Below are 27662 nucleotides of genomic sequence, written 5' to 3'. Positions count from 1 at the left end.
CACACACACACACACACTCCTGCTCCCATTAACTACTTCCTGTGGCTCACGTCAGCAGTCAACGTGGAGGATGGAGGAGAATTCAAAAACACACTGGCTCAGGAAGAGAGCTCACATTCAAACACCTTTATCCCCTGAAACAGTGGAATGCACTGATTATAGCAGAAGGAAAAAACTATCAAATGGCTAATCAATATAGCATGTCACTCTTCTCCATACAGCAATACAAGTAGGCAGAGTGCCATTCGGTGGAGGCTATTGATAATGAAACATTTATATCAAAACCGCACTGACATAGCCATTGTAATAACATTGTAATAACTTTTCTAGTCGACGATGTGGAATAGTTACTGACTGTCAGTAATCATTTAACTATTGCAGCAATTCTATCCAGCAGCATTAGGAGCAAAATGACAACTAAGCATCTGCTAGAACAGACAGAACTGTCTTGCTCGTCTTGCTAGCCTTGGTTCTCAGCAGACAGTCTGAGGTGAGCTCACTTCAACAATGCTCTCCAGTAGCTGTGATGTAACCTCCAGCTTGGCAGTCCGTCAGGGCTGGGCCAGGTAATGCTCTGGACTCTCAGATAATGGCCCAGGCCATCAGACAGCAAGCAGTGAGGGAAACAGGAGAGGAGAGGATAGGGGAGGAGGGGTTAACATCCTGAGAGGAGTGACAGAGGAGCAGCAGCGTCCTGCAACACAGCCAGGAAGTAAGCCAAGTCAATACTGAGTCACTTCCTGGTCCCAGACCCACAGTTTCCACACAACTTCCACTGCTCGTGTCAAGACACAAAGGTTAAACACACACAGGTTATACACACATACATGCACACATTCACTAAATCACTGGCGTCCGCACACCCGCTCACCTGGCTACAGCATATCTTCTTTTCATACACACATCCATTGTGGTGTCATGTAGCAAAGTGGACATTTCACAACCTTCCTGAGGTTTCTCAGTCCAACATTTCCACTGGACATGGAGTTCTGTATAAGAAAAGTAGCCTGTCTCTTGCTATGCCTGACTACACTGTAACCATGGATCTCTCACTCACCGTCTTCCCTCGCAGGGGAGGTCATGTCCTCTGTCTGGCAGGAAAACAATGCCCACTTTCTGTGAAGGGCAGCAATGCCCTTTTTCACTCCTCTCATCTCTCCCTTCATAAAATGATAAAGTGTGTTTCCCCAATCCTTCTGCCAGTCAGCCAGCCAGCCAGTCAAGAGAAGCCTACCTTCATCAGCAGTGTGTCATATTCAGATGTAAGGGTCGATAGGGGTTGTCAGGGCGGAAGAGAGCCAAAGAAGGGATGGATGGATGTAGGGGGCCATCCTGTGTGGCGCTCATCAAAGCGGGCCCCTGGCGGAGGCCCCCTACAGAGCTGCTTCTCCCTGCCAACATGGCTGCTCTGGCAGGCTCACCTAACACAGCTGCTTCCCTGTCAGGGTCACACACAATGCACACGGAACAATGTGAGCAGGAACACAACGGCCAATGAGGCCCACGGGCACCAGGGTTGGCACACGATACAGCAGAGAGGGGAACAGCTGGAGCTCCTAAAATGCTTCTCTCCAGGGTGGTGGAGCCATGGCTGCAGGCTGACACCAGGAAAGAGGACACCGGGAAAGAGGACACCGGGAAAGAGAACACCGGGAAAGAGGACACCGGGAAAGAAGACACCGGGAAAGAAGACACCGGGAAAGAAGACACCGGGAAAGAAGACACCGGGAAAGAGGACACCGGGAAAGAGGACACCGGGAAAGAGGACACCGGGAAAGAAGACACCGGGAAAGAAGACACCGGGAAAGAGGACACCGGGAAAGAGGACACCGGGAAAGAAGACACCGGGAAAGAGGACACCGGGAAAGAGGACACCGGGAAAGAGGACACCGGGAAAGAAGACACCGGGAAAGAGGACACCGGGAAAGAGGACACCGGGAAAGAGAACAGGGTTAGGGGCTACACTGACAAACTATACAAACTGCTTTTAAATGAGCATCAACCAGAATTACTGTACTGAATTAACCCTTACATACACATTATTATACACCCCCCCTAAACAGCACATTCAATGTGCCTAGTTCCCAGAGCAGCAGAGCAGAGCCTTGCTGAAGGCCATTAAATGGCCCAGTCATGTCAACACTGATAAACTCCTGTGTTTAAAAGGCCTCCTTTATGCCTAATGCATATGGAACATGAAAGGCTCTGTCTGTTAGCAGCTGCCTTACATAATTGCATGATCATCCAGCGCTCCCGGCTGGCCTAGGCTCTGGCTCTAATCTGAGGGGGTAGCCCTTGCATCTAGTCTGCCTTTATACACAGTAGACCAGTCTGCATCTCCTCCTGTAAGGCTGATTCAGTTTGATGAAGGTCCATAGACTGAAGCATCGCTATGCTTTTGGTCTGTCTAGCCTAATCCACCCACGGCCAGTACTAGGCTTCTAGATGCGTCTAGTGGGAAGGAGGGCTGAGAAGGCTGGGAAAAGGGAGAGGGAGGGTGCTCACACACACCATAACAATGACCCCAGTGTTAGGGCTACTGCCTCTGGCTTTAATGTAGCTGAGATAAGCTGGGGTCCTGCGGAGAGCAGGGAACAAAGAGATAAGATTCCCCGGTGGGGAGAAGTGACCGCAAAGCCTCTGTGTGTGTCGTGTGTGTGTGTGTGTGTGTGTGTGTGTGTGTGTGTGTGTGTGTGTGTGTGTGTGTGTGTGTGTGTGTGTGTGTGTGTGTGTGTGTGTGTGTGTGTGTGTGTGTGTGTGTGTGTGTGTGTGTGTGTGTGTGTGTGTGTGTGTGTGTGTGTGTGTGTGTGTGTGTGTGTGTGTGTGTGTGTGTGTGTGTGTGTGTGTGTGTTGCCGTGTTGGCCCTGGCTGTGAAGACAGGGAGCTGAAAGGTGGGTGTGAGAGCGAGGAGAGCGCAGTGGATAGGGATCTTATGATAGCTGTCCTGCTTTCCACAGGATACCACTTCACTAGGCTTGGTGTTTATCCAAATGTAGACATTACTAAACAACATCAAGAACGTGTACCTTTACACAGCTTCATGTTTCCAAAACAAGAGACATCCTAAACCCTGTCATACTTTAAAGTGCTTCATTGCATGGCTCTAGCATTGTCAGGGTGAGGTTTTCCTCAATACGTCTTACATTCCTAATCTCCAGACCCGGGGCCCCGGGACCATCCCCCTCCACTCCCCCTTCTGCCCTGCTCTGAGACCTGGCCAGCTGGATTCACCTCCTGTTGGCATTTACTGCAACACTTTCTACTGCACGTAGTTCCCATTCCAGCTGAATGCAGCTCAGGTCTACAGATTGGTAGAGTTCTGTATTGGGGAAAGGGCTGGGTAGAGGGCTGTGGAGAGAGCTGGGTAGAGGGCTGTGGAGAGAGCTGGGTAGAGGGCTGTGGAGAGAGCTGGGTAGAGGGCTGTGGAGAGAGCTGGGTAGAGGGCTGTGGAGAGAGCTGGGTAGAGGGCTGTGGAGAGAGCTGGGTAGAGGGCTGTAGAGAGAGCTGGGTAGAGGGCTGTAGAGAGAGCTGGGTAGAGGGCTTTAGAGAGAGCTGGGTAGAGGGCTTTAGAGAGAGCTGGGTAAAGGGCTGTAGAGAGAGCTGGGTAGAGGGCTGTAGAGAGAGCTGGGTAGAGGGCTGTGGAGAGGGCTGTGGAGCTGGGCTAGAGGGCTGTAGAGAGAGCTGGGTAGAGGGCTGTAGAGAGAGCTGGGTAGAGGGCTGTAGAGAGAGCTGGGTAGAGAGCTGGTTAGAGGGCTGTAGAGAGAGCTGGGTAGAGGGCTGTAGAGACAGCTGGGTTGAGGGCTGTAGAGAGGGCTCTGGAGAGGGAAAGGTAGAGGGCTGTGGAGAGGGCAAGGTAGAGGGTTGTGGAGAGGGCAAGGTAGAGGGCAAGGGCTCTGGAGAGGGCTGGGTAGCGGGCTCTGGAGAGGGCAAGGGCTCTGGAGAGGGCTGGGTAGAGGGCTGGGTGAGGGCTCTGGAGAGGGCTGGGTAGAGGGCTCTGGAGGGGGCTCTGAAGAGGGCTCTGGAGAGGGCTGGGTAGGGGGCTCTGGAGAGAGCTGGGTTGGAGGCTGGGTAGAGGGCTCTGGAGAGTAGTGGATCAGGTCGGTGTCCACATCACTAAGGAATTAACACTAACACAGTCATGAAAAAGGCATGACAACACCTCTCCCCCCAGGAGGCTGAAAAGATTTGTCATGGGCCTTCAGGTCCTCAAAATGTTCTACAGCTGCACCATTGGGAGCATCTTGACTGGCTGCGTCACCACCTGGTATGGCAACTGCTTGGCATCTAACCGCAAGCCGCTACAGAGGGTAGTGTGTACGGCCCAGTACACCAGTACACGGCCCGGTACACCAGCTTCCGGACATCCAGGACCTCTATACCAGGCAGTGTCAGAGAAAGGCCCTACAAATGGTCAAAGACTCCAGCCTATCAAGTCTTAAACTGTTCTCTCAGCTACCACATGGTAAGCAGTACCGATGCACCAAGTCTGGAACCAACAGGATCCTGTACAGCTTTTACCCCCAAGCCATAAGACTGCTGAATAGTCAACCAAATAGCTACCCGGACTATCTCCATTGACCCTATAGAGGGCTGGGTAGTATTACTGTACTTAATAGATCCAAAATGGGGTATAGCCTGGTGATTGTTAAATGTATGCATGACTGTATGCATGACTATAAGGAACTTTAGATGAACGCTTCTGCTGAATGGCATATATCATATATTGATTGTGTATACAGTACCAGTCAAAAGTTTGGACACACCTACTCATTATTTTTACTATTTTCTACATTGTAGAATAATAGTGAAGACATCAAAATGATGAAATAACACATATGGAATCATGTAGTAACCATAAAAGTATTAAACAAATCAAAAGATAGATTTTAGATTCTTCAAAGTAGCCACTCTTTGCCTTGATGACAGCTTTGCACACTATTGGCATTCTCTCAACCAGCTTCACCTGGAATGATTTTCCAACCGTCTTGAAGGAGTTCCCACAAATGCTGCGCAAATAGCCCTCACACAGCCTGGAGGTCTGCTGTGTCATTGTCCTGTTGAAAAACAAATAATAGTCCCACTAAGTGCAAACCAGATGAGATGGCATATTGCTGCGGAATGCTGTGGTCGCCATGCTGGTTAAGTGTGCCTTGAATTCTAAATAAATCACAGACAGTGTCACCAGCAAAGAACCCCCACACCTCCTCCATGCTTCACAGTGGGAACCACACATGCGGAGATCATCCGTTCACCTACTCTGTCATCAAGGCAAAGGGTGGCAACATTGAAGAATCTCAAATATAATATATTTTGATTTGTTTAACACTTATTTGGTTACTACATGATTCCATGTGTTATTTCATAGTTTTAATGACTTTAATGATGATTCTACAATCTAGAAAATAGTCCAAATAAAGCAAAACAATCTGGAATGAGTTGGTGTCCAAACTTTTAACTAGTACTGTAAATATATTGATTATATATATATATACATACAGTATATTGATCATATTGATTGATTGCACTGAGGCACTTGCATTGGCAAGCTCTATTGTAGCTGTGTTGTTGTTAGGCAATAAAGATGACTAACATAACAGAGTGGCATCCAGGCTGGTTAGAGAAATGGCACACACATCTTGGGTCAGGTCCCGTAGTGACTAAGCATGGCCTTTGTAATCAACACACACTGTGGGGCTCACAGCACACAACCATTCAGCCCTACCCTGCACAAAGACATGCAGGCGACCACACACACACACACACCAAAGACACCAACATGACGAATCAATGTGTGAGGTCCGTGCGGCACACTAGAAAGCAGAGTGGAAAAGAGCTTCACCACGTTAAGCCTTTGTTAAACTAACTAATCTGCCATTGATATGCTAAATCCCGTTAGAGGCAGAAAGAGAGGGAAGGGAGGGATGGACGGGGCAGACGAGAAATATGATACATTTCAATGAGTTACAAAAACAAATAGCCTCAGAACAGACATGGAAAATCGAGTCTGACACAACTGTTCTGGTTTGAATGAACAAACCCGTCAGGCTGTAGTTAGTCTCTGAGAAACCAGATTTACTTATTGCTTAACTGCAACAAATTTCAAAAGAACACTGAATTTAAGATGCTACTGAATTTGAGAATTGATGTTGTCATAAATCACCCATCATGATTGGTGTATCTTAACATGTATAGTGATCAGTGGCACCACTGTAAAACATTCCTTCAATGTGTTAAAAGCTCAAACATTTTCTAACTCAGGGAAGGAAATGGGATGTGTAGTGCATGCTCTATGTTGGTGTGTGTGTGTATGTGTGTGCGTCTATATGTGTGTGTGTTAGCGTGTGGGGGTCCAAAGGGTATCAGTGATCAGGGCGAGAGGAGGGTGGTAACAGGGAAACCCTGTCAGAGAGGAGAGAGGGGGGCTGGCAGGGTCTGACAGATGAGACACATGATTACACTGAGGAAGGTGTGCTGTCTGACCCAGGCTGCCTTACACCTTTATGAGGCTGGCCCCGGGCCAGTCTACAGTGATGGACAGCTACAGCACAGGGTTTGGTTAACCAAACCCATGTTTCAACAAGCAACTGGTACTGCTATTTGGCTGTGTAATATGAAGGATGATACTCAAGGAGAACATGAAACCAAATAAATCAAATTAGCTAAATATGGCTGATTCATGGCTGATTTCAGATGAAAACCTGTTACTTTATTGGCACTCCTCTCTCTCTCCAGTGGTGGCAGGTAGCCTAGTGGCTAAGAGTGTTGGGTCAGTAACACAAAGGTTAAATCCCTGAGCCAGCAAGGTGGTAAAATCAACCTTTCTGCCTTTGCGCAAGGCAGGAAAACCCCCAACAACACTTGCTCCCCAGGTGGTGACGACATCGACGTCAATTAAGGCAGCCCCCCACACCTCTCTGATTCAGAGTTAAATGCAGAAGACACATTTTGGTTGAATGCATTCAGTCGTGCAAATGAATTTCCTTCCACTAGTAACTCTGCAGCAACATACAGAGAAGTGAGATCATGAGATTCTTGTGAGGGTATAGCCTCTACACCAGAACTAAGCATTACATGGTCAATATTATTCTATATATATTTTTACCTTTATTTAACTAGGCAAGTCAGTTAAGAACACATTTTTATTTACAATGACAGCCTAGGAACAGTGGGTGAACTGCCTTGTACAGGGGCAGAATGACAGATTTTTACCTTGTCAGCTCAGGGATTCGATCTAGCAACCTTTCAGTTACTGGCCCAATGCTCTAACCACTAGGCTACCAATAAGTTAGTGCCAAAATCATTTCAGAAACACAGAAGACTTACAGTTAACCTTTAGTAGAATATTATTGGGTTGCTTCAGGAAAAGAGCACATTTATGTCCATTTGATATTTTAACTAGAAATTGTGCACCAATGTTGAATTTTAAAAGCCTGTTTAAAAGCCACCCAAAGGGCATCCAGCAAACTTAACACAACTGTGGGAAGCATTGGAGTCAACAAGGGCCAGCATCCCTGTGGATAGCTTTCAACACCTTGTAGAGTCCATGCCCAGAGGAATTGAGGCTGTTCTAAGGGCAAAAGGAGGCCAAAAGCCTAAAAGCAGAATCTAGTTTAGCTGGAAGGAATAGGTGATTATTACATATAGGACCTTGAATAGAGAAATCCGAGTTTAATGTGTTGAAGAAATTGAGTCCACATTTGAAGAGCACTGATAAGAATTGTATAGGATGAGTAGCGCGAAGCTAAGAGAGGAAGAATGGAGGTGATTAATGCTGACAAAGAGGAAGAGAAACAGGAGTTGGTTTCTGTTTGACACCAGTCCGTTTCTGGAGAGTAAAGCCAGTAAACAACAGTTTGTATATTTGCTGCCCAGTAATAATACATAAAGTTTTTAATTTCTAAAAATGTTACTCCCTTTTTCTCCCCAATTTCATGGTATCCAATTGTTTTAGTAGCTACTATCTTGTCTCATCGCTACAACTCCCGTACGGCTCGGGAGAGACAAAGGTCGAAAGTCATGCGTCCTCCGATACACAACCCAACCAAGCCGCACTGCTTCTTAACACAGCGCGCATCCAACCCGGAAGCCAGCCGCACCAATGTGTCGGAGGAAACACCGTGCACCTGGAAACCTTGGTTAGTGCGCCCGGCCCGCCACAGCTGGCGCTGCAGTACAGCGCCCTTAACCACTGCACCACCCGGGAGGCCCAATACATAAAGTTAGGAAAGGCTAATCCTCTGTGTTCTCTCTCTCTGGTGGAATGCTTTACGTATTCTTGAACTGCCATCGCCCCATAAAAACTAACACATATGTTTAGCTACTGAAATGAAAAAAGACTTGGGTAGAAAAAGGAGACATTGAAACAAATACAGAAATCTGGGCAATACATTCATCTTAATGGAATTCCCTTTACCAAATAAAGTACGATAGAGAATATTCCATCTCTGAAATTCTAGTTTAAGTTTGTTAATCAGGGGAATAAAGTAAAGTTATCATCCAGCAGAGAGGACAAGGTACGGGTGATATTGAGCCCTACATATTTAATGGAAAGGTCTCTGCAGAATTTGTAATGCTAATTCATGAATAGGCCAAAAATGTCCTCTATGACTTTTAGCAAACACTCAAATCACATTGAGTGCAGTGTTGTATGTTCACCAAGGTACTGAGTGCCAGAGGTGAGACCCTTTTTTAAATGTATCCTTTATTTAACCAGAGAAGTCACATTGAGATTTACATCTCTTTTTCAAGTAAGCCCTGGCCACGATAAAGCCCATCACAAGACTGGAGTGTGAAACGAGGTGTTTTATCTGCCATAATGCAGCCATTCATAGCTGTGTATGACATTGTTTATCAGCACAAAGAACAGCCTGGCCCTTCAACCCCAAACCGACCGACCTGCCGGGAAGCACAAGATGTTATTCAGTTGTTTTCGTGGCCTGGTGAACTGAGGTGTCTTCATGAAGCCATAGAGGAAGCAGACCTTAGAATGTTGATTGTGGATGTGTCACTGTTGTCGTGTCGTGGTGGTAAGGCATTATAGATGGAGCGATTGGTCAGAGAAGGATCCGCTACAGGTTAAAGGTTCAATTCCAAATGTGTCTCAGTGGCTTGAATGCAACATGTGGAGAGGAGCAGAGCTGCATGTACTGTGTGGTTTAAGTGCAAAGGAACAAAACTATGAATCCAAGTGAGACGGAAAGTCTACGACAAAGAGGAAAATTGTTTTGATGTCAAATGCAAAACTGTTGTTTAACTTTGTGGCACATGTCACGGACCACATCAGTGGAAAATGTGCTGAATACACAGAGTCCAAAATCTGCACAAAGGAAAAGCTAATTGTGCTCTATGTGGCATTGGGGAATGTAATTGGAGTGTAAGATTCACATCAAGCACATTTAGTGGAAATGGCAAACTGTGTTAATTATTAAATGAAGTGTCCCTCTGTCTCCTGTGAAATGATTGCATTGGTCTTATATTAGATGATTCATATAATTGGTCATATTATAGCACACATAGCCAAGAGAGCACTAACATAAACCACATGTGGAAACAACAGTATTCATATTGAAACCCACCTCCTGGCAATGAAACATTTGACACTTGGTTCTACTTAATATTATTGGTTATTGGACATTATACCGTATGTACCGTACACCGGGGTATTGGGAAATACCCATGGGATAATTTTCATATACAGTCAAACTACACTCCCGTTCAAAAGTTTGGGGTCACTTAGAAATGTCCTTGTTTTTGAAAGAAAAGCTAATTTTTTGTCCATTAAAATAACATCAAATTGATCAGAAATACAGTGTAGATATTGTTAATGTTGTAAACGACTATTGTAGCTGTAAACAGCTGATTTTTTATGGAATATCTACATAGGCATACAGAGGCCCATTATCAGCAACCATCACTCCTGTGTTCCAATGGCACATTGTGTTAGCTAATACAAGTTCATCATTTTAGAAGGCTACTTTGATCATTAGAAAACCCTTTTGCAATTATGTTAGCAGAGCTGAAACCTGTTGTTCTGATTAAAGAAGCAATAAAACTGACCTTCTTTAGACTAGCTGAGTATCTGGAGCAAAGCATTTGTGGGTTCGATTACAGGCTCAAAATGGCCAGAAACAAGTTACTTTTTTCTGATACTCATCGGTCTATTCTTGTTCTGAGAAATGAAGGCTATTCCATGAGAGAAATTGCCAAGAAACTGAAGATCTCGTAAAACGCTGTGTACTACTCCCTTCACAGAACAGCGCAAACTGGCCCTAACCAGAATAGAAAGAGGAGTAGGAGGCCCCGGTACACAACTGAGCAAGAGGACAAGTACATTAGAGTGTCCAGTTTGAGAAACAGATGCCTCACAAGTCATCAACTGGCAGCTTCACTAAATAGTACCCGCAAAACACCAGTCTCAACGTCAACAGTGAAGACGGGACTCCGGGATGCTGGCCTACTAGGCAGAGTTACAAAGAAAAGGCCATTTCTCAGACTGGACAATAACAATAAAAGATTAAGATGGGCAAAAGAACATAGACACTGGACAGAGGAAGATTGTAAAAAAGTACTGTAAAAAAAAAAGATTGTAAAAAAGTACTAAGTTTGATGTATTCGGATCACAAATAAGAACATTTGTGAGACACAGAATAAATGAAAAGATGCTGGAGGAATGCTTGATGCCATCTGTCAAGCATGGTGGAGGCAATGTGATGGTCTGGGGGTGCTTTGGTGGTGGTAAAGTGGAAGATTTGTACAGGGTAAAAGGGATCTTGAAGAAGGAAGGCTACCACTCCATTTTGCAACGCCATGCCATACCCTGTGGAAGGCGCTTAATTGGAGCCAATTACCTCCTACAACAGGACAATGACCCAAAGCAAAGCTCCAAACTATACAATAACTATTTAGGGAAGAAGCAGTCAGCTGGTATTCTGTCTATAATGGAGTGGCCAGTACAGTCACCGGATCTCAACCCTATTGAGCTGTTGTGGGAGCACCTTGACCGTATGGTACGTAAATAAGTGCCCATCAAGCCAATCCAACTTGTGGGAGGTGCTTCAGGAAGCATGGGGTGAAATCTCTTCAGATTACCTCAACAAATTGACAACTAGAATGCCAAAGGTCTGCAAGGATGTAATTGCTGCAAATGGAGGATTCTTTGACGAAAGCAAAGTTTAAAGGACACTAGAGGTCGACCAATTATGATTTTTCAACGCCGATACCAATTATTGGAGGACCAAAAAAGGCCGATACCGATTAATCGATCGATTTTTAAAAATGTATTTGTAATAATGACAATTACAACAATACTGAATGAACACTTATTTTAACTTAATAAAATACATCAATAAAATCAATTTAGCTTCAAATAAATAATGAAACATGTTCAATTTGGTTTAAATCATGCAAAAACAAAGTGTTGGAGAAGAAAGTAAAAGTACAATATGTGCCATGTAAAAAAGCTAACGTTTAAGTTCATTGCTCAGAACATGAGAACATATGAAAGCTGGTGGTTCCTTTTAACATGAGTCTTCAATATTCCCAGGTAATAAGTTTTAGGTTGTAGTTATTATAGGAATTATAGGACTATTTCTCTCTGTACCATTTGTATTTCATTAACCTTTGACTATTGGATGTTCTTATAGGCTCTTTAGTACTGCGAGTGTAACAGTATAGCTTCCGTCCCTCTCCTCGCTCCTCCCTGGGCTCGAACCAGGAACACAACGACAACAGCCACCCTCGAAGCAGCGTTACCCATGCAGAGCAAGGGGAACAACCACTCCAAGTCTCAGAGCGAGTGACGTTTGAAACGCTATTAGCGCGCACCCCGCTAACTAGCTAGCCATTTCACATCAGTTACACGAGCCTAATCTCGGGAGTTGAAAGGCTTGAAGTCATAAACAGTGCAATGCTTGACGCACAACGAAGAGCTGCTGGCAAAACGCACGAAAGTGCTGTTTGAATGAATGCTTACGAGCCTGCTGCTGCCTACCACCGCTCAGTCAGACTGCCCCATCAAATCAAAGACTTAGTTATAACATAATAACACACAGAAATACGAGCCTTAGGTCATTAATATGGTGGATTCCGGAAAGTATCATCTCGAAAACAAGACGTTTATTCTTTCAGTGAAATGCCGAACCATTCCGAATTTATCTAAGGGGTGGCATCCATCAGTCTAAATATTCCTGTTGCATTGCACAACCTTCAATAATATGTCATAATTAGGTAAAATTCTGCCAAATTAGCAGTCCAAACTGTTGCATATACACTGACTCAGCGTGCAATGAACGCAAGAGAAGTGACACAATTTCACCTGGTTAATATCGCCTGCTAACCTGGATTGCTTTTAGCTAAATATGCAGGTTCAAAAATATATACTTCTGTGTATTGATTTTAAGAAAGGCATTGATGTTCATGGTTAGGTACACATTGGAGCAACGATACGCACCGCATCGATTATATGCAACGCAGGCCACGCTAGATAAACTAGTAATATCATCAACCATGTGTAGTTAACTAGTGATTATGATTGATTGATAGATTTTTTTTTATAAGATAAGTTTAATGCTAGCTAGCAACTTACCTTGGTTACTGCATTTGTGTAACAGGCAGTCTCCTCGTGGAGTGCAATGAGAGGCAGGTGGTTAGAGCGTTGGACTAGTTAACTGTAAGGTTGCAAGATTGAATCCCCCGAGCTGACAAGGTGAAAATCTGTTGTTCTGCCCCTGAACGAGGCAGTTAACCCACCGTTCATAGGCCGTCATTGAAAATAAGAATGTGTTCTTAACTGACTTGCCTCGTTAAATAAAGATGAAATATAGGTGTAATTTAAAAAATATATAAAATCGGCCAAATCGGTGTCCAAAAATACAGATTTCTGATTGTTATGAAAACTTGAAATCGGCCCTAATTAATCGGACATTCCGATTAATCGGTCGACCTCTAAAGGACATAATTATTATTTCAATTAAAAATCATTATTTATAACCTTGTCAACATCTTGACTATATTTCCTATTCATTTTGAAACTCATTTCATGTATGCTTTCATCAATCATTTCCAAGTGACCCCAAAATGTTGAACGGCAGTGTATATCTTCAACTTTTTTGAAGACATTTGAATATTTATAGCTATTTTTAAGTAAATACCTGCAGTCAACTTCTGCAATACGTTAGGACAGGTATTCTCAAAGTGGGGTACGCGTACCCCCAAACAGTCTATTTAGATTTTCCAACGGGGCTTTACATTTGGTTGAGTAGCCTCGTTTCACTGCCAAAAATAAAATTAAACAATCTAGCGAAATAACAACACAATGTCAAATACAGGTAGCCTAGTCAAATATTTAACATCCAATCACATTAACCGTTACTTTCTCACAGGAATTCAACTTGGGGATTACTCATATTGGGAGTAGTGCCTTTCCTCAGCCACAGTGTGTTATATGTGCATAAGTACTATCTCACAACTCAATGAAACCTTCACTCTTGCACAGACATTTAGAAACAAAACATTCTAATATGAAAAATAAGGCACAGCGATTTTTGAGCGAGAATTAAGATGAATTTTCAGTAGTTAGACATGTATAAAAGCAACAGATACCATTAATAAGAATGGGCTAGAAGCATCTTATTTGGTGAGCTACCGAGTGGCTGGACAGGCAAGACCCATACTATTATGAGGACTTCATTCTTCCTGCTGCCGCGGATATGGCTGGGACAATGCTGGGGGACAAGGCCAAAACAACTATACAGACAATGTCTACATGAAACAATACTGTTTCACGACGCATCAGTGACATGGTAGGAGATGTTTTGAAACAATTACTGCTTCGCATACAAGCCAGTGAATTCTATGCATTACAGCTGGATGAGTCAACAGATGTGGCGGGCCTGGCACAGCTCCTGGTATATGTCCGTTACGTTTATGGGGGGGGTCAATTAAGGAAGACATTATCTTCTGCAAACCAGGACAACAGGAGAGGATATTTTTAAAGTACTGGACAGCTTTGTGACATCAAAAGGACTTTGGTGGTCAAAATGTGTTGGTATCTGTACTGATGGTGCAAAAGCCATGGCAGGGAGACATAGTGGAGTGGTAACACACGTGTAAGCAGTTGCTCCCGACTCCACTTGGGTACACTGCAGCATCCACCGAGAGGCTCTTGCTGCCAAAGGAATGCATAACAGTTTGAAAGACATTTTGGACACTACAGTGAAAATGGTTAACTTTATTAAAGCAAGGCACCTGAACTCTAGGGTATTTTCTGCATTATACAATGATATGGGCAGCGACCACGTAACGCTTTTACAACATACAGAAGTGCGCTGGTTATCAAGGAGCAATGTATTGACACTTTTTTTAAACTGAAAGACGAGCTTAAAGTTTTCTTTACTGACCAAAATGTTTACTTGTCTGACCGCTTGTATGATGACGAGATTCTCACACGACTGGCTTATCTGTGTGAATGATCTGAATCTAGGATGACAGGGACTCTCCGCAACTATATTCAATGTGCGGGAAAAAATTGAGGCTATGATTAAGAAGATGGAGCTCTTCTCTGTCTGCATTAACAAGGACAATACACAGGTATTCCATCATTGTATGATTTTTTTGCGTGCAAACGAACTCAAGCTTACAGAAAATGTCAAATGTGATTTCTGGATTGGGCTGCACTATCCTGCCTTGGCAAATCGCGCTGTTAAGACACTGATGCCCTTTGCAACCACGTACCTATGTGAGAATGGATTCTCGGCCCTCACTAGCCTGAAAACTAAATACAGGCACAGACTGTGTCTATAAAATTATTTAAGACTCGCTCCAATACAACCCAACATTGCAGAGTTATGGGCATTCTTTAAAGCACATCCTTCTCATTATTCACCATTTTTTATGAACAAATAAGGTCTTATATGTAAAAATGCCCCAATAAAGAGCAAAATTATTGATTATTATTTGTGCCCTGGTCCTATAAGAGCTCTTTGTCACTTCCCACGAGCTGGGTTTTTGACTAAAACTCACACTCATTCTTATGTTTAATAAATGTATCGTATAGTGCTTACAATGATGGCAACAAAAAAAAACATTTGAGCGGGCGCTGACCCTGGTGCTAGAGGGGATACAGCTGACCCTGGTGCTAGAGGGGGTACGCAGCTGGAGGTTGAATGTTTGAAGGGGTACGGGACTATAAAAAGGTTGGGAACCACTGCGTTAGGAGATAAAGCAGATCGCTTTCTTAATTTCGCCTGTCACATAAGTTTTCATTATGAAGCTTACCGTAGTTCCCCAGAACAACAGCCAGTCACGTACGTGTACGTTGTAAAGAGCACAACAGGAGACAGGGGGAACCGGTTAGTCCATTTCGTTCTATATCTATCGGTGAGTATCTCTCTATTGTGCGGCGCAGCGCACATGATGAAGTTACACGGGTATGAAATGTACTACTAAATGTTTACGATCAGATATCTTAGAACTGTCTAAGAATAGATGTGCTATACTTTCCAGCTGCGCATTTGGTGACTTGTTAGTCTGATAATTAAATGGCTGAATTAATAAGGAGACAGGATGTTAGCTTTCTGCCGTGTTTGAGAAGGCAAAGAGCTCTGGATATGTTCTATCCAGCTCCCATTTTTTTCCATGTGGTTCCCTGGATTTGCCTGTCTGCAATTAGTTTGTTTGCGCTCGTTAGCATTTAGATAAAGGCATCCATGAGAATTCGCTATTATTTGTGCTCATTTTGTTAGCATACTGGTAATTGATCCCCTATGGGCTTTTTTTGTGTTTTTAGTGCCCCCCTTGTGTGCTATGCTGGTAATACCGTAAATCCCGGGATGGAAGAAAAACGAAATGACGGTATGAAAATCTGGATACTGCCCAAGCCTACTGGACACATTATACAAAGAATTTCAGGAGGAATTTGAGCAGGCATAGAGGCTGGAAGGAATACGAACAAGCTGCTCATTTTGGAGCATAAACATGGTCTATCCACGAGCACCAAAATTACAAGACTAGTACACAAGTGAAAATATAACATTTCTGTTGGCAGACTACTGGTTTTAGGCATCTTAGTTCAGATCTTTGATGTTCATTACAAACCACTTGAAATGTCAATGTGTTTGGAGTGTTTTGTTGACCATAATGTGCTTTTCAGTGCTACCCATGACTGGTCATTTACCATGTAATTTGCTTGTCTAATTTCGCTAGAACAGTCCTCTTGATCGTGTTAAAAAATAACACAACACAAACGCCATCTCATTGAGCTTTCATGAAACCAAGCGCAAAATTCATCCCTCTCTCTTGACAATGTTGTTGATCAGTGAGCCCCCCACCCACAATGGGGCAGCAGCCATTGTTCAGAAAGTATAGTGGTATTCATGACTGATCCATACAACACATTCGACTGCTAGCTGGATGCTACAAGCCCTGGGGACAGAGTCAAAAGTGTCAAAAGGTCAAGCGTCCACAATCATTTGATGCTTTAGGAGATTTATGTCCATTTGTAAAGCTAATGAGTAGGCCACACAAAGCCAAGGGGAATCTGGGGACACGTAAAGCACAGTAGCCTAGAGTAGAATGATGCTGCTTCCCTGGAGCTTGAGTATGTTGATAATCTATAGAAAATGCATCTGTCCATCTTCGTTTATACAGTACATATTATATACTGTACATGCCGAGTCAGACCGATATATAATGCACTGCTCCCCTAATCGTCTGACGAGTATGTGCCTTCCCTTATACCAAGCCCAGTAGCCAGTGGATGGAGAGAGAGCGAGGGGGGTGGGGGGGTCATGCTTTCTTTCTACAGTGCATGACATAAAACTATTCGCTCCCCATTTTGCAGGCTGGAGCCAAAGAAAACACACTACAGCTGGAACAAAGGGGCAGAGAGGCAGAGAGACAGCGAGCAGCCAACTGCACAGTCCATCTGCAATAGCACTATAGTCTTCATATGGTCCACGTTTCACACATACTGCTGTTTTAGAGAGTTGGTTGGTCCTGTAACTATCAGCATCTCCCTCCTCTTCTCTCTCTCTCTTTCCCTTTGTTTATCCATTACTCTCACACATTCTCATATTTACTTTTCTGCAGGCCATAGCAGCTACTTTCCACAGCAGGAAAAATAAACAAGAAGAAAATCCATCTTGGTAACAAACTGAGCCCAGTGCAAAGAGATGCGGTGGAAAGGAAATTCATGTGGCGGGGGAGTGTTGTTTTTTTTAGACGTTCTTCTTGCTCGAGGTTATGACCATAACGGCAGTTCCACGTGGTATGACAATTCAGATACATCTGAAAATGAATGACAGTGTAGTCCTATGGAAAAAGTGAATATTAATAGTTTTGAATGAATCAGTGCACAATAAGGTAGTTTGTATTAGTGAGAAGACCATGAAACTAAAAGCCACACTTTTCTAACATTTCCCGTGTATCTGTTAGATTTAGAATAAAAAGGCAGAACTGACACATTCCACTCAGTCTGTGGGCAAAGGTCACCATAATGACAGAGTAACTTATTGTCTGAGCAACTTTTCAGAGCGCTATACTGCACTAGCTCCTTCTTCTACAAATGTTCACAATATTTCAAGAAAAGGGTGAACACCACAACCTTATAGGTTCAGCCCACTCTGTGAGATGAGAAAAACAGAGATTGAAAACATGCCAAACCTTCATATGTAACTAATTCAGTGCTGGTGTGGTGCCCTTACCTCGAGAGCCCTGTACATACCAAGTGCAGTGCAAACCAGGGAGCTTAGGTCTAGGCCTCTCTCAAGAACCCCAGAGCAGTGCTGTCGTGAAGAGAGGCCATACACCTGTCAGCATGGACCTGCTTCCACTATCATGACAAACCGTAGGAGCTACTCCCATTACTTAATTTACATTTGGGATAATGATACTCCTCTCTTCCTGTTCACGGCAGTCTTACTGCCTTAATTTGAGACTCTTCCAAATAAAACCCATGGACCTTTAGCCAACATTGTGCTCTATTACTGCCCTTTCAGCAGTGTGGATTTAGACTCAAAATGACTCAACACTAAGGAAGTGCATTGGAGATGTTGTACCCACTGTGTCTATTAAAACCTACCCTAATCAGATACCGTGGATGGATGGCGGCATTCGCGCAAAACTGAAAGCACGAACCACCGCATTTAACCATGGAAATATGACGGGGAATATGGCCAAATACAAACAGTGTAGTTATTCCCTCCACAAGGCAATCAAACAAGCAAAATGTCGGTATGGGGACAAAGTGGAGTCGCAACTCAACGGCTCAGACACGAGACGTACGTGGCATGGTCTACAGGCAATCACGGATTACAAAAGTAAAACCTGCCACGTCATGGACACTGATGTCACGCTTCCAGACAAACTAAACACCTTCTTTGCCAGCTTTAGGATAATACAGTGCCACCGATTGTGGCCCACTACAAAGGACTGCGGGGCTCTCCTTCTCCTTCTCTGTGGGCCGACGTAAGTAAGACATTTAAACATGTTAACCCTCGCAAGGCTGCCGGCCCAGACGGCATCCCTAGCCGCGTCCTCAAAGCATGCGCAGACCAGCTGGGTGGTAGGGTTACGGACATATTCAATCTCTCCCTATTCCAGTCTGCTGTCCCCACATGCTTCAAGATGGCCACCATTGTTCCTGTACCCAAGAAGGCGAAGGTAACTGACCTAAATGACTATCGCCCTGTGGCACTCACTTCTGTCATCATGAAGTGCTTTGAGAGACTTGTCAAGGATCATATCACCTACACCTAGGGTTGCACATTTTGGGGAATATTCTAAGGAGAGACTAAAAAATAGCTTATGTCTCATCAGACTGCCATCAGACTGTTAAACAGCCGTCACTAGCACAGAGAGGCTGCTGCCTACATACAGACTTGAAATCATTGGCCAATAAATAGATCACTAGTCACTTTAATAATGCCACTTTAATGTTTACATATCTTGCATTATTCATCCCACATGTAAATACTGTATTTTTATACCATCTATTGCATCTTGCCTATGATGCCTGGTCATCGCTCCTCCATATATTTCTATGTATATATTCTTATTCCATCCCTATACTTAAATTTGTGTGTATTAGGTAGCTGTTGAGGAATTGTTAAGATTACTTGTTAGATATATTCGAAACTAGAAGCGCAAGCATTTCGCTACATTCGCATTAACATCTGCTAAACATGTGGATGTGACTAATACAATTTGATGTTGCCTCAAGAGCAACAAGTGCTCCAGTCCTCAGTGCAGAGGATATGGTCACTACTTGGTGGCCAGCTCCTTAACGAGTCTTTAACGAGAGCTTTCTGAGAGCTACGGTCCATTCTTTACAGATGACAGAGAGAGACTGGCTCCCTTCCCCTGGTCGTCTCGTGAGTGTATGAGCGAGTGAGTGTGTCCAGGGTCTGGGAGGAGGAGAGGAGGAAGGCTGAGTCACAGGATCTGAGCCCTCTCAGGAAGAGAGGAAGAGAGCAGTGTGTTCTAAGCAGCTCTGCTAGGCCCTGAGCTCCGAGTTATGGGCCCATGGTGATGCTTCTGCAGCCCAGTAAAGATATACTATGAACACTCTCTCCTCTCTGTCTGGGAATGACAGGGGACTAGTGCCGGCCAGGTGGGTCTGATTCTGAACACAGTGTAAATAATCGTATGGAGATTTTGCTTTAGGCAAAATTATATTGATGGTGATCCATAGCTTATCTCTGTGCTCTGTTAGCACAAAGAAACATAGGATTTGACAGGAGACGAGGAGACCATAACTCCATATCAAAGGGTTATTCCTGACCATCTTCACTGTTTATCAGTTTAAATGCTTAAAAAACAGGAGTCTAAACAAAACACAGAATACATGCAGACGTGAGTAAAATGAGGTCAACATTTTGTAAAAATCTATTTTGTTCATGATCCCTTTCATTCACAGAGACAGACATGAATAAAAGAAACTGCAGTGGACAGAAAATCCATTTGGACAGAGCCAGAGCCACACAGACGACTAAATAAGCCACTGAACACACTGTACTCTTCCACTAACCGCAGGCAGCTGATTGAGGAGCAGGAGAAAACAGAGCCTGCTGTGGAAACAGGGAGAGGCTCTGGAGAGGGACTTGAGCTAAGAGCATACAGGCCGTAGAGACAGTGACAGATCAAGCCAACTGACTGACTGGCTAGATCACTTGTGGTCGAGACAGAAGTAAACACAACATAGGTTAAACACACACGGGATCAGAGATGTTGAAAGATATTATTCTTTTTGGTTTCATTTGCTTTTTAAACCTCTGTGAGATCAGATCATGTCTACTGTTGCTCAATGTCACCATTAAAGTGTCATACATGTCCTTTATGTTCTCAATGGGTTAAGGGTTTAGTGCTGCCTGGTATCGAGGCCCTGTTGCACTACCTCTGCCACCTTGTTATCAGCCTGGTTGATCACTCACTGATCTGACAAACAGGAAAGGAAAACATTGCTGAGAAAACACCTCAGAGTGCAGCATTTCCAACCTACCCCCCACCCCCTCGGGGATCGATTATATTGTTTCTGAGCACTAACAGTTCCCGCATTGTTACAGTGTCTCCATGACATCTGTGGACACTGACCTCCATTCTTCTGCCGAGACCAGTAAATGATGGTTTAACTGTAAAGAGACAACGACAAATTAACCAACCTATGGCCAGGCCAGGTCAGGCCCGACCCCCAACTCCTCTCTCTCTCTGTGGACATGAAAAGGAGTGAACTTGGGCAATGGGCCAACCTGCAAGTGCCCTCAGCATTGATGATGGCTTTAATCCATTACGTGTGCTGCTGAGGTGGCCAGGCTAGAGAGTGCAGACAAGGTGGAACGCCTGTCCGTGCAGAGGGGGAAGTATCCTTTAACTCCAAGACTAAGTGAGCAGCCGTCAGACAAATCAATGAGGGAAATGTGACATCCTTCTATAAACAGGAATATACTGAACACCGGTATAAGATTTATGAGGGGACATTACTTTCATTTCTACTTCTATATCTGTCCCCAATCATTTCACATTGGCTGTACTAAAGGAATAGATCAGCACAATTATAAATACAAGGTAGTTTGAGGATGAGTACTTTACAGAAAGCTTATTACAGTAATCTAAAACTGAAATTAAAATTAAAACTAAACATGATTTTTTGGGGGGTACACGGAAATAAAAGAATTAACAAAACCGTTTGAAAAACTAAAACTATCTTTGACTCCAAAACTACATTTAAAAAACTATTATGAATTAAGTTCAGTTCTATTCTTTTTTCTAAACATTGGGTAAAAATCAAATGGCGTTTTTAATAAAATAAAATAAAAATATTTTTTAAATGGATACAACTCAAAAAAACTAGCAAATTAGGTCTGGAGAACTAACTGAAACTAAACTGGATTTAAATTGAAAATGTAAAAACGAATAGAATTAAAAAATAATAGAAAAACAAAACTATAATAACCGTGCTGTACAGTAAGTGCTTGAAAATCTATACACATGCGTATGTATTATAATCACCGTTTGAACCCCGACTATGGGGATTAGAGGAATACTAGATTATCTCTAGCAACCATTGTACAGACAGAGTACAGTCAGAGGATGGTGAAGGACATCTGTGAATTCCATGGCTGGGTCTGGCTCCTACCACACAGCAGGGCACCAGTGGGCAAATAATAGGCCACAAACCAGGCACCCATGCAGGCCTGCCGCCTAGCCGTCCTCCCATCTCTCCCAAGGGAGGACCTCTCTTCACCAGTCACGCTGCCCCAGTCTGTCATTCTGTGACTGTTGTGGGTGAGTGTTCTGCTCTACCATGCCACTCTGCATTTGGGGAGATGGAGACTAGAGAAATGACTCAGTTCACTTTACTATAGAGGGTTTTTTCTCCCTTCCTCTCTTCTTTCACAAATGACTCAGGACTGGACAAATTGATAGATTGCTTGCACAACATGGTTTTCCCCAGACATAAGTGAAGTCTTTTGGTGATACAGGTATCCCTCAGTTGCAGCATTCATATATAACCATAATTTAGTCTGCACTAGCCTAAAAAGATTTTCAATTGAAATATAAACATTTAAGCTGATAAAATGAACCCTAAAAATCAGTCTCCATCCAGAAGCCCCTAACTTACAACACCGACAGGTTGACTCAAATGTGAAGGTTGACTCAAATGTGATTTTTTTTTCTTATGAGAAGCTGCAGAATGTGACTACCAGGGAGTGGCTTGCCACATGTATATAACACATACAGTGCCTTGCGAAAGTATTCGGCCCCCTTGAACTTTGCGACCTTTTGCCACATTTCAGGCTTTAAACAAAAATATAAAACTGAATTTTTTTGTGAAGAATTAACAACAAGTGGGACACAATCATGAAGTGGAACGACATTTATTGGATATTTCTAACTTTTTTAACAAATCAAAAACTGAAAAATTGGGCGTGCAAAATTATTCAGCCCCTTTACTTTCAGTGCAGCAAACTCTCTCCAGAAGTTCAGTAAGGATCTCTGAATGATCCAATGTTGACCTAAATGACTAATGATGATAAATACAATCCACCTGTGTGTAATCAAGTCTCCATATAAATGCACCTACACTGTGATAGGCTCAGAGGTCCGTTAAAAGCGCAGAGAGCACTGTAGCTGAGCCCAACCATCCTCATGATGAAACATGGTTGTTCCATAGGAACATGCAGATGTGTGCTAAGCAGAGCTGGGCTGAGCAGTTCAGGACTATGGAGGAGGGGATGGGAAGGGGGGGTCGACGTGATTTATTTCCTGCGAGTTCCAGTTAGTTTTGGCCATTGGGAGAGGAGCACTCTCCAGTTTCCATCTGCACTCTCTCTCTTTCTGTTTTACCCCTTTTATTTTACCCATGTTATGAGTTCACCTCTCCGTCTCTCCCTCTCCCTCTCCCTCTCTCTCTATGGGATTTACACAGGCCTCTATTACCTTGGCAACAATTGACCATGTTGACATCTTTCCTCCATATGACCCTAACAGAAGAATGATAAAGCAGAGAAATTGTGTTACTAAGCAAAAAGCAGTTCTGCTCCTGTCGCTCGGACAAATCCTTTAATCCTTAATGGAATATGTGGTTAATATTAGGTGTTAGCTTAGCTACAGAAGAACATGTCAGCACGGTTTCACATTGTACATCCCTCTGACATTTAATGCCGTGCCACTCATTCTGACCACCATACTTACGTTAAGCACCACACTGTCTTTAACCACAACAGCCATACAGTACAGTACACAGTACAGTACATAACAATATGAGTGTGCGATGTGCGACTTAAGTGTCATAAGCTAATGAGATACTAAAGATATAAACGCAACATGTAAAGTGTTGGTTCCATGTTTCGCGAGCTGAAATAAAATATCCCAGAAATGTTCCATTCGCATAAAAAGCTAATTTCTCAAAAATGTTGAGCATTTCTCCTTTGCTGGGGACAATAAAAGGCCACTCTAAAAGATGGAGTTTTGTCACACAAGACAATGCCACAGATGTCTCATGTTTTGAGGGAGTGTGCAATTGGCATGCTGACTGCTGGCATGTCTACCAGAGCTGTTGCCAGATAATTTAATGTTAATTTCTCTATCATTAGCGGCCTCCAACGTCATTTGAGAGAATTTGGAAGTATGTCCAACTGGCCTCACAACCGCAGACCACATGTAACCTAGTCGACCTGGTCGACCGATTAATTGGAATGGCTGATTAATTAGGGCTGATTTCAAGTTTTCATAACAATCACAAATCAGTGATTTGTCAAAAAATTTTATTATTTTTTTACACCTTTATTTAATCTTTATTTAACTAGGCAAGTCAGTTAAGAACACATTCCTACTTTCAATGATGGCCTAGGAATGGTGGCTTAACTGCATCGTTCAAGGGCAGAGAGACAGATTTTCACCTTGTCAGCTCGGGGGATCCAATCTTGCAAACTTACAGTTAACGAGTCCAACGCTCTATCCACCTGCCTCTCATTGCACTCCACGAGGAGACTGCCTGTTACGCGAATGCAGTAAGCCAGGGTAAGTTGCTAGCTAGCATTAAACAATCAATCAATCAACATGGTTGATGATATTACTAGTTTATCTAGCGTGTCCTGCATTGCATATAATCGATGCGGTGTATATCGTTGCTCCAATGTGTACCATAAACCTCAATGCCTTTCTTAAATCAATACACAGAAGTATATATTTTTAAACCTGCATATTTAGCTAAAACAAATCCAGGTTAGCAGGCAATATTAACCGGGTGAAATTGTGTCACTTCTCTTGCGTTCATTCCACGCAGAGTCAGGGTATATGCAACAGTTTGGGACGCCTGGCACGTTGCTAACTAATTTGCCAGAATTTTACGTAATTATGACATAACATTGAAGGTTGTGCAATGTAACAGGAATATTTAGACTTATGGATGCCACTCGTTAGATAAAATACGGAACGGTTCCGTATTTCACTGAAAGAATAAACGTCTTGTTTTCGAGATGATCGTTTCCGGATTCCACCATATTAATGACCAAAGGCTCGTATTTCTGTGTGTTATTATGTTATAATTAAGTCTATGATTTGATAGAGCACTCTGACTGAGCGATGGTAGGCAGCAGCAGGCTCGTAAGCATTCATTCAAACAGCACTTTCGTGTGTTTGCCAGCAGCTGTTTATGACTTCAAGCATATCAACTCCCGAAATTAGGCTGGTGTAACCGATGTGAAATGGCTAGCTAGTTAGCGGGGTGTGCGCTAATAGTGTTTCAAACGTCACTCGCTCTGAGACTTGAAGTGGTTGTTCCCGTGGCTTTTGTGGAGCGATGGGTAACGCTGCTTCGAGGGTGGCTGTTGTCGTTGTGTTCCTGGTTCGGGCCCAGGTAGGGGCGAGGAGAGGGACAGAAGCTATACTTTTACACTGGCAATACTAAACTGCCTATAAGAACATCCAATAGTCAAAGGTATATGAAATACAAATGGTATAGAGAGAAAAGTCCTATAATTCCTATAATAACTACAACCTAAAACTCCTTACCTGGGAATTTTGAAGACTCATGTTAAAAGGAACCACCAGCTTTCATATGTTCTCATGTTCTGAGCAAGGAGTTTAAACTTTAGCTTTCTTACATGGCACATATTGAACTTTTACTTTCTTCTCCAACACTTTGTTTTTGCATTATTTAAACCAAATTGAACATGTTTCATTATTTATTTGAGTCTAAATGGATTTTATTGATGTATTATATTAAGTTAAAATAAGTGTTCATTCAGTATTGTTGTAAGTGTCATTATTACAAATATATCTTGTCCGATTAGTCGGTATCGGCTTTTTTTTGGTCCTTCAATAATCAGTATCGGCGTTGAAAAATCATAATCAGTCGACCTCTGGTAACCATGCCAGCCCAGGACCTCCACATCCGGCATCTTCACCTGAAGTCGTAACTGACTTCAGTGGGCAAATGCTCACCTTCGATGACCACCAGCACACTGGAGAAGTGTGCTCTTCACGGATTAATCCCAGTCTCAATTGTACCGGGCAGATGGCAGACAGTGTGTATGGTGTCGTGTGGACTAGCGGTTTGCTGATATCAACGTTGTGAACAGAGTGCCCCTTGGTGGCGGTGGGGTTATGGCATGGGCAGGCATAAGCTACGGACAATGAACACAATTGCATTTTATCGATGGCAATATGAATGAACAGAGATACTGTGACGAGATCCTGAGGCACATGGTCGTGCCATTCATCCGCCACCATCACCTCATGTTTTAGCATGATAATGCAGGGTCCCATGTCGTAAGGATCTGTACACAATTCCTAGAAGCTGAAAATGTCCCAGTTCTTCCATGACCTGCATACTCACCAGACATGTCAACCATTGAACATGTTTGGATGCTCTGGATCGATCTATACGAAAGCATGTTCTAGTTCCCGCCAACATCCAGCAACTTCGCACAGCCATTGAAGAGGAGTGGGACAACACTCCACAGGCCACAATCAACCGCCTGATCAACTCTATGCGAAGGAGATGTGTCACGCTGCATGAGGCAAATGGTGGTCACACCAGATACTGACTGGTTTTCTGATCCACGCCCCTACCTTTTTTTTAAAGGTATCTGTGACCAACAGATGCATATCTGTATTCCCAGTCATGTTAAATCCATAGATTAGGGCCTAATTAATTTACTTCAATTGACTGGTTTCCTTATTCATTATTATTTTTATTGAACCTTTATTTTTCTAGGCAAGTCAGTTAAGAGCAAATTCTCATTTACAATGACGGCCTACCCCGGCTAAACCCGGACGATGCTGGAACAATTGTCCGCCACCCTATGGGACTCCCAATCACGGCCGGTTATGAGACAGCCTGGAATTGAACCAGAGTCTGTAGTGACGCCTCTAGCCCTGAGATGCAGTGCCTTAGACCGCTGCGCCACTCGGGAGCCCTTATATGAACTGTAACTCAGTAAAATCTTTGAAATTGTTGCATGTAGCGTTTATATTTTTGTTCAGTGTAAATCATCCCAAACAAATGTTGTTCGTGGCAAATCAAACTACAACACTAGGTTGTGTACTGTTCCATACATCAAGGCTGTGCAAATCCCTTGATTATAATCGGTTATTGTGTTGTTGTCTGGTTGTTGTTGTTTTTTTTTACAGCAAACTATATAGAGAGCAGCTTGCTATTACTCAAAGGTTCAATATTACCCAAATCCTACTGTTTTCACTATGCTGTTTCATGTCGTTCAACTTAGGGGCTCCTGAGTGGCGCAGCGGTGTAAGGCACTGAATCTCAGTGCAAGAGGCAGTCCCTGGTTTGAATCAAATCAGGCAGCCCAAGGCTGAATCAAATCCGGCTGTGATTGGGAGTCCCATAGGGCAGCGCACAATTGGCCCAGCGTCATCCAGGTTTGGCCGGGGTAGTCCATCATTGTAAATAAGAATTTGTTCTTAACTGACTTGCCTAGTTAAATAAAGGTTAATAAATAAAACTTGACTCATGGAGTGTTTGCTTCTCAAAAGCCTTTGTTCAGCTAATTACACAAGCAGCAGTGCTACTCTCAACAAGAAACTGGGAGTTACCCTACTGCACTAACAAACCAGTAGGAAAGCAAGTGTGTACTGTGCGAGACAGCAACATTTCACAGCACAGTATTTCCAGCTGTAGTGAATATGTTCAGAACAGAGCAGGAATATCCTAGGGGTAAGGTAGAGATGTTCATAAAACTGCCTTTTGAGGAAAAGTTGTATTTTTTTCCATTGCCTTTGCCAAAAGGACTTAAAATGTCCTTCCTCTTTGCAAGCTTTATCATCCCCTCTGACAGTTAGAGAGGACCGATAACTTGAAGGCCAAGGTACACTGTAAACCCTCCATTTTAACATCCAACACTTTCAACGTTTCAACTGACGAGGCAACGTTTCCCAACCTTCGCCTCCAAACACCCCCACCTGTTATTTAATCCTGCATTTATAGGCTATTAAGGCATGTCAAGCACGCCATAAACATAGCTTAATATCCTATGTCGAGCATGCCATAACCATGACACACTCCTCTACAATTTGGCAGAAGTGATACAAAAACCCAGTGCTATAGCTGAAAATATTTAATTTCATGGCATCCCATCCCAACAACATCACATCATCCTCCAAGTATGCCTGAATGGGAAGCGGAGGAATGCTTGTTGGCTGGC

General features: G+C 43.4%; 1 protein-coding gene across 4 annotated transcripts in view; it reads right to left on the bottom strand.

Annotated features, from left to right (window-relative positions):
- Positions 1 to 27662, bottom strand: part of LOC124001463 (serine/threonine-protein kinase D3-like) — a 77944-nt gene that overhangs the window by 33516 nt on the left and 16766 nt on the right. The gene's annotated exons all lie outside the window — the stretch shown is intronic.

The sequence above is a fragment of the Oncorhynchus gorbuscha genome, linkage group LG17 (genome assembly GCF_021184085.1).
Source record: "Oncorhynchus gorbuscha isolate QuinsamMale2020 ecotype Even-year linkage group LG17, OgorEven_v1.0, whole genome shotgun sequence".
Taxonomy (NCBI): domain Eukaryota; kingdom Metazoa; phylum Chordata; class Actinopteri; order Salmoniformes; family Salmonidae; genus Oncorhynchus; species Oncorhynchus gorbuscha.
The sequence above is the reverse complement of the archived record's forward strand: the minus strand, read 5'-3'. Positions and strand labels throughout refer to the sequence as shown.